Source organism: Echinops telfairi, unplaced genomic scaffold, assembly GCF_000313985.2.
Source record: "Echinops telfairi isolate 266 unplaced genomic scaffold, ASM31398v2 ScPeMD7_3509;HRSCAF=4178, whole genome shotgun sequence".
Classification (NCBI taxonomy): Eukaryota; Metazoa; Chordata; class Mammalia; order Afrosoricida; family Tenrecidae; genus Echinops; species Echinops telfairi.
Window position 1 is genome coordinate 4,874,320 of NW_022107407.1, and position 6,479 is coordinate 4,880,798.

Consider the following 6,479-nt stretch of genomic DNA (forward strand, 5'->3'; position numbering starts at 1 on the left):
CCCCCCACCCCGGGTACATAGCTCCTACTTCCACCTGCTCTTACTGCTAGCCTCTGGCCCTGCGCCTCTCACCCACTCCTCCGTGTGAGTGAAGATGCATTCTGACCTAAGCTTTGCAAGAAGGCACCGAAAAATGTGTTCCAGCATCAATAACTGGTGGGGGAAACCCTTTGGATAATTCCTTAGGTCACCATCATTGGCATGCTATGTGCAAAAGCCTCCCAGCAAGCAGCACCAGCGAAGCCCAGGGTCCGCGCACTCGGCTTTCACCACCAGGCAGCAAATGGCAGGCGAGCCGTGCCCGCACCGCCGCTGGAGTCCCCAGCGATGTCACCCGGATAAGCATCCAGCGAATGGTGTCTGCAGCACAACAGGGCGCTGAGCTCAGGAGGCGGCCGCCCAGGGTCCGCCGCGCTCCCGCGGTGCAGAGCGGCTGGGGCCTAAGACTCGCGTTTCCCCTGGGTCTCCTCTGTTTACCTGCTCTGCCAAGGTCACGTACAGGCCGGCTAGGTGCAGTGGGGTCAGCTGGCAGCTAGCGGAGGAGCGCTGCAAGGAAGCCTCATCACACTCGGCAGATGCGAAATCCAGGCCACCCTGTGCTTCCCGCAGGCGACCACCACCCTCGCCGCCTTGCCCCAGCGCCCGCGGCTGCGGCAGGCCGTCGCTCGCTTGGCTCGTGCCGGGTCCCCTCGGCGGCCTCGCTCACTCGGGAGCTCCTCCGCTGCTCCCCGCAGGGACTGGGACCGGCAGAGCGCGCGAGGGAATCCAGACGTCCGGCTCGTGCTTGCGACTGGGGCGGGCGGCCGTGCGGGGGGCGGGGAGGGGAAGTCACGTGGTCACATGAGAACGCGGCATCTGAAAGGTGCGGGCTAGGATGGGCTGAGCCTCCCTGGCCCTGCTGACCTTCTGGCAAACACAACCCTTGCTCTCTCACACTGCAGCCAGTGGAGGTGGAGCAGATCTGAGCTTAATAATGTATAAACTAAGCCGGAGCGCAAGAAAGTACGGTGGGCTGGGGACCCTTGTAGCTGGCATATTCCATGGCATGCTTGATCACCGTGCTAAGGAAGCAGATGATTCATTATTGTTATGCTTAAATAACAAGGTATTTAAGTACAGTATATTGAGACATCCAAGGCCAGAACCAAATGTGTCTTTCAGACTAGTTTACCTAATGCGCTCTAGTTTCCTCCTATAATGAAAAAATTAGGCCCTCCAAATGGAGGTGAAAATCTAACCATTTGGTGAAATGAGGAACATCTCCATGGCCTGGGTTCTTTCTCCAACAGAAAGGGCTCAGAGTAATGTTCCTCTTACTCTCCAGGTCTAGCAATCTTCAAAGAGGGTCAGAAGTGTTGATCATCCGGGGGTATTTAAGTTACTGCAACATACTTTATTGGAAGGGCATAAAAGAGAAAAATAAACTTTGTTGTATGGTGGTAAAGCCATCACCTGTATTTGTTAGTCTTACTGCGGTGGCTGTAAACTATGCCACTAAGATTTCAAATACTAACAGGGTCACCCTATGGACAGGTTTCAATGAACCTTTCAGAATAAATCCAAAAAATAAAACCTACTGCCAAGTTTCAATATATATGAGGTCATTGAAAATCTTTGCTCTTTAACACTTTATAGAGGTCTTTTGAAGCAGATTTGCCCAATGAAATACATCATTTGACATGTTTGACTGCTGCTGAAATTGGTCGCTATGAGTCAGCATTGATATGAGGGCAGGCTGCAATTGAGGGCTGATTGTGGGTCCATCTAAAATGAAGTCCTTGGCAACTTCAATTTTTCTCCATTTATCTGGGTGTTGTTTATTGATCCAGTTATGAGGATTTTTGTGTTTTTTTCAAAGTGAGATTCAATTCATACTGGAGGATATGAATTTTATTCCTTTGAATTTTATTTTCCCCAACAGTTTATTTTTTGCAAGTGGCTTACATATCATATAATTCAATAGTTCAGTCATTCAATCTTATTATAGAGAATTTTACAATCAGCCCCACATAAATTTTAGAGCCCCCCCACCCCCGCCCCATAGTGATGCATTCACAATCTGTTCTAGTGCTCACTCCCTCCTCTCATCTTCATTAGTTACTCCAGACATCCCTTCCCTTCCTATCTCCCTCCCCACCCCAACCCCATGTTCTCTATATCCCCTTGTATCCATTATTATCATTATGCATCCAATCCTCCTGTGCTTCACAGCTGGGAGACCCAACAGAAAACAATAAAAAAAACAAATCATGCTAAGGTGGTAATTATAAAAGCATAATAACATACAGACAAAAATACCAATAAGCTGTAAGAAGGAAAAGGCAACTAACAATAACCAAAAAGCCAGGGAAGAAATTTCCATCATGGAACCAATAAGAAATACTTGCACCCAGAACAAATTCAAGTTGCATCTCTATGTTGGTCAGGATTATAATGGTCTCTGCCTGGTAGAAAGGCTGATGGAGACTCTCGCCTATGGTTAGAGTGGATCTGCAAGTGGCTCTGCAGATGGGTTTGGGGCTCTCACAATCCCCCATAGCCCTCCATAAATTGAGTGTTCATAATTTTTGCTCTGATGCTTTTTTCCTCACCATATTCGAATTTTGTAATTGTCATCTTTGGATCACATTATCTGATGTGTTTCTTCTGTGTGTACTTAGTTTACTCCTTGCTTAGATGGCTGTTTGTTTGAGTACAAGCCTTTAAGACCCCAGACACCATTCCAATTGATAACCAGGCATCATCTGCTTTCTTAACCACACTTTGCTGTAGCTCCTTTATCTTCAGTGATGATTTCATGAGGGTATCAAGCAGGGCCATGATGTAAGAACTGATTATTCTTAAATTGGGACTAGAATTTAGTGCAAGACCCATTCCTGAGTCTATGCTTTTATTTGTTTGTTTTTTATTTTAAACAATTCGCTCTAATTTTGGAGCCAACACATATGTCACATCATAACATAGTTCAATCATGTCAAACTCAATTGTACAATTTCATGCATTCTCCTACATGTTTTCCAACACATACTTTTCCTTCCTGGACTTTTTTACATCATCTAACCCTCCTTCTCACAAACCCTTGTTATATTTTCTTTCGCTGTAGGTTCAACATCGCTGGGTTTCATTTTCTGAAAATCATAAAAAAATAACAGTTTCAACAGGGTGACCCCAATGGCAACCCATCTTTGAGATACACTCTGATATAAGTGAGCATAAGCAGACTGTAACAGGATGACTGTCATAGGTTTGCTGTGATAATATGTGCCTTAATACAGCATACCGGGTGTTTTTATACCAAGACCTTGTTTGTTCAACCAACAAACAGTACACAACTCTTAGTAAAGCTGTTTTCTTCTACTTCAGACATCATGTGTTTTTCTGGCTTTAAGTCCTCGGGCTACAAGTGTGTCTGGGTAGAGTCCAGTTCCCCATTGGAGTTCCCATATGAGGTCTCACTGATATAGCCCCTGGAGCATAGCGTGTATCCCGAAAGGCAGGATTCAGTATCCCAGTGCTAGTTCTGTTCTCATGATGCACATGCTGCACATCACTGAAGATTCTCCCCACCTAATTATTCCAAGAGCATCCTCAGTCTCTCCTCCCCGTAACTTGAGGTCAGCCCTTCCTCCCCTCTGCCAACAGATATGCACCTATGTTTGCCCAAATTTGACTGTTCCCTCTCCCCTCTCCTGTGCTGCCCCTCCCATCAGTAAGTCTCATCCCTCTGACAGGGTGACCTTCCTCTCCAGGGGACCTCACCCCAGGTCTGCATGGCTACCACCCAGCAGACAGCATCTCTGCAACCCCCTCTCCCCTGGCTATTTGATCCCAGCTGTCGTGAGGTGCCCTCCAGCCAAGTGATCTACCCTTTACTTACTTAGATGATGTGTGGTTCATTGGTACTGGTCCAGCTCTTTACAAGGCTGTCTGATCCCCAGCCAGAAAACTGGCTGCCCTACAAGGTTGCACTTGTGCCCGTTCTGCTGCTTGTTTCTACCATCATGGATGCATATACTTTTGTCCTTTTATGCGTGACTAACTTCACTCAGCATAATGTCTTCCAGAGCCCTCCATGAGTTGAGGTGTTTCATGGTCTCATCGCTGTTTTGGGGGGATGCATAGTATTCCATTATGTGAATGTACCAGAGGTTTGTTTTTTGTTTTTTCAATCCACTCTTCTTTAGATGGGAATTTAGGCTGTTTCCAGCTTCTTACTACTATGAGCTGTGCTGTGATGAACACGAAGGAGCAAATGTTTGTGATTTATTTCTTATTTCTTTGGGGTACATGCCCAGTAATCATATCGCTGGGTCATATGGTAGTTCAATTTCCACCTATTTTAGGTATGACCATATCACCTTCCAGAGTGCTGTATATATTCACAAGTCTACCAGCAGTGGATAAGTGTTCTTATCCCATTGCATACTCTCCAACATTTGTTGTCTCTACTTGCTGTTGTTGTGGTTTTGTTTTGTTTTTTTAATTGGGTTCCAATAATGGATGTCAGATGATATCTCATTGTTGTTTTTCTTTGCATTTCCCAGATGGATAATTACCTGGAACATTTCCTCCTGTGTTTATTAGCTATTTGAGTGTCATCCATTATGAATCTTCTGTTCAGATCTTTTGCTCACCTTCTCAGAGGGTTATTAGTTTTTTCTTGCTGTACAGTTGTAAAATTCTGATATATAAATAAAGATCTTAATAATTAGTCCTCTGTCTGTTATGTTCTTACTAAATATATTTTCCCAGTGTGTGGGGCACTCTTTTAATAAAGTATTTTAATGTACACAAGTGTTTTGTTTTCAATAGGTCCCATTCATCTATTTTATCTTCTGTGGACTATGTTTTCTTTGTTAATTCTGCTAGCCCATGTATTCCCTGCACTAAGGCTCCTAGCTTTGTCCCAATTTTCTCACTGATGATTCTGATGGCTTTGGGTTTTATATTTCGGTCTTTGATCAACCTTGAGTTTGTTTTTGTGAATAGGTTTAGTTTCATTCTTCTGTGCATGTATATCCAGCTTTTCCAACACCATTTATTAAAGAGGGTATCTGCTTCCCATTTTATGTGTTTGGTCCTTTGTCAAAAAGCAATTGTCTGTATGTGGATGCTTTTATTTCTGGGTTTTTTGTCCTGACCCATTGGTCTGAGTGTCTATCACTATACCAGTACCAGGGTGTTATGACAACTGTGGCTGTATAGTAAGTTTGGAGGTCAGGTAGTACAAGACCACCTACATTTTTCTTCTTCTTGAGGGATTCTTTGCCTACCCTGGGTTTCTTCCCTTTCCATATGAAGTTAGTAATTTTCCATTAATGATGCTGGTATTTGGTTCAGTATTGCATTGACTTTGTAGATTGCTTTAGGTACTCAATCGCCTCTTGATCCGTGTACAAGTTCTAAATGAGCACAATCAAGTGTTCTAGAATTCCCATTCTTTTCTAGGTTTTCCAGAGTTTATTATGGTCCATATAATCAGTTTCCTTTACATAGTCAGTAAAATACAAGTAAACGTCTTTCTGGTATTCTCTGCTTTCAGGCAAGATCCATATGACATTAGCGTTGATATCCATTGTTCCACATCTGTTTCTGACTCTGGAATGAACTTCTGGCAGTTCCTTGTTAAGGTACTGCTGTATCTGTTGTTGGATGATATTCAACAAAATTTTACCTGTGTGCCATACCAATGATATTGTTCCAGAATGTGAGCATTTTGCTGGGTCACCTTTCTTTGGAGTGGGTACAAATATGGATCCCTTTCAGTCAGTTGGCCAAGTCGCTGTTTTTGAAATTTCCTGGCCCAAACAGTGAGTACATCCAGTGTTTCTTCAGCTTGCTGAAACATTTCAATTGGCAAACCATAATTCCTGGAGTATTGTTTTTGGCTAATGCCTTCAGTACAGACTGAACTTCTTTGGGTACCACTGGTCCTTACTCATATGTTACCTCCTGTCGACTAGCTTTCTTTGGAATAGTGACTCTGTGTATTCTCTTGATGCTTCTTACATCATTCAATATTGCCCATAGAATCTTTCACAATTGCAACTCCAGGCTTGAAGTTCTCATGAGTTCTTTCAGGTTCAGGTATACTGGGTGTGTTCTTCCTCTGTCGTTTTTTAATTCTAGGTCTTTACACCTTTCATTTTAGTATTTGGCTTTGTCTTCTCAAGCTGCCCTTAAAATTTTTCTATTTAGTTCTTTGACTTCATCTTTTCTTTCATTTGCTTTAGCTTCCTTACTACTAATAGAAAGTTTTAGAGTCTCTTCTGATGAAATCCACTTTGATCCTTTCTTTCCTGTTTGCTTGGGTTTTTTTGTTTCTTGTTTTTTTGGTTTGGTTTTTTTTTGCTTGCTTGGGTTTTATTTATTTATTTATTTTTAGATCGTTTTATTAGGGGCTCATAAAACTCTTATCACAATCCATACATACATACATACATCAATTGTGTAAAGAACATTTGTACATTCATTGCCCT

The 6,479-nt window shown here is 43.1% G+C and overlaps 1 protein-coding gene across 5 annotated transcripts in view; it reads right to left on the minus strand.

The window, feature by feature from the left end:
- Window positions 1-702, minus strand: part of RGS7 (regulator of G protein signaling 7) — a 497,629-nt gene extending 496,927 nt beyond the window's left edge. Inside the window, exon 1 of one of the 5 annotated variants that reach the window (XM_045294230.1) lies at window positions 500-702. The gene's annotated coding sequence lies outside the window, so the exon portion shown is untranslated. Of the gene's footprint in view, window positions 1-106; window positions 133-477 lie in introns of those variants that run through there. The other 4 variants (XM_030886696.2, XM_004709818.3, XM_004709819.2 and 1 more) reach the window with 4 other exon arrangements.
- Between the last annotated feature and the right edge of the window lie 5,777 nt (window positions 703-6,479).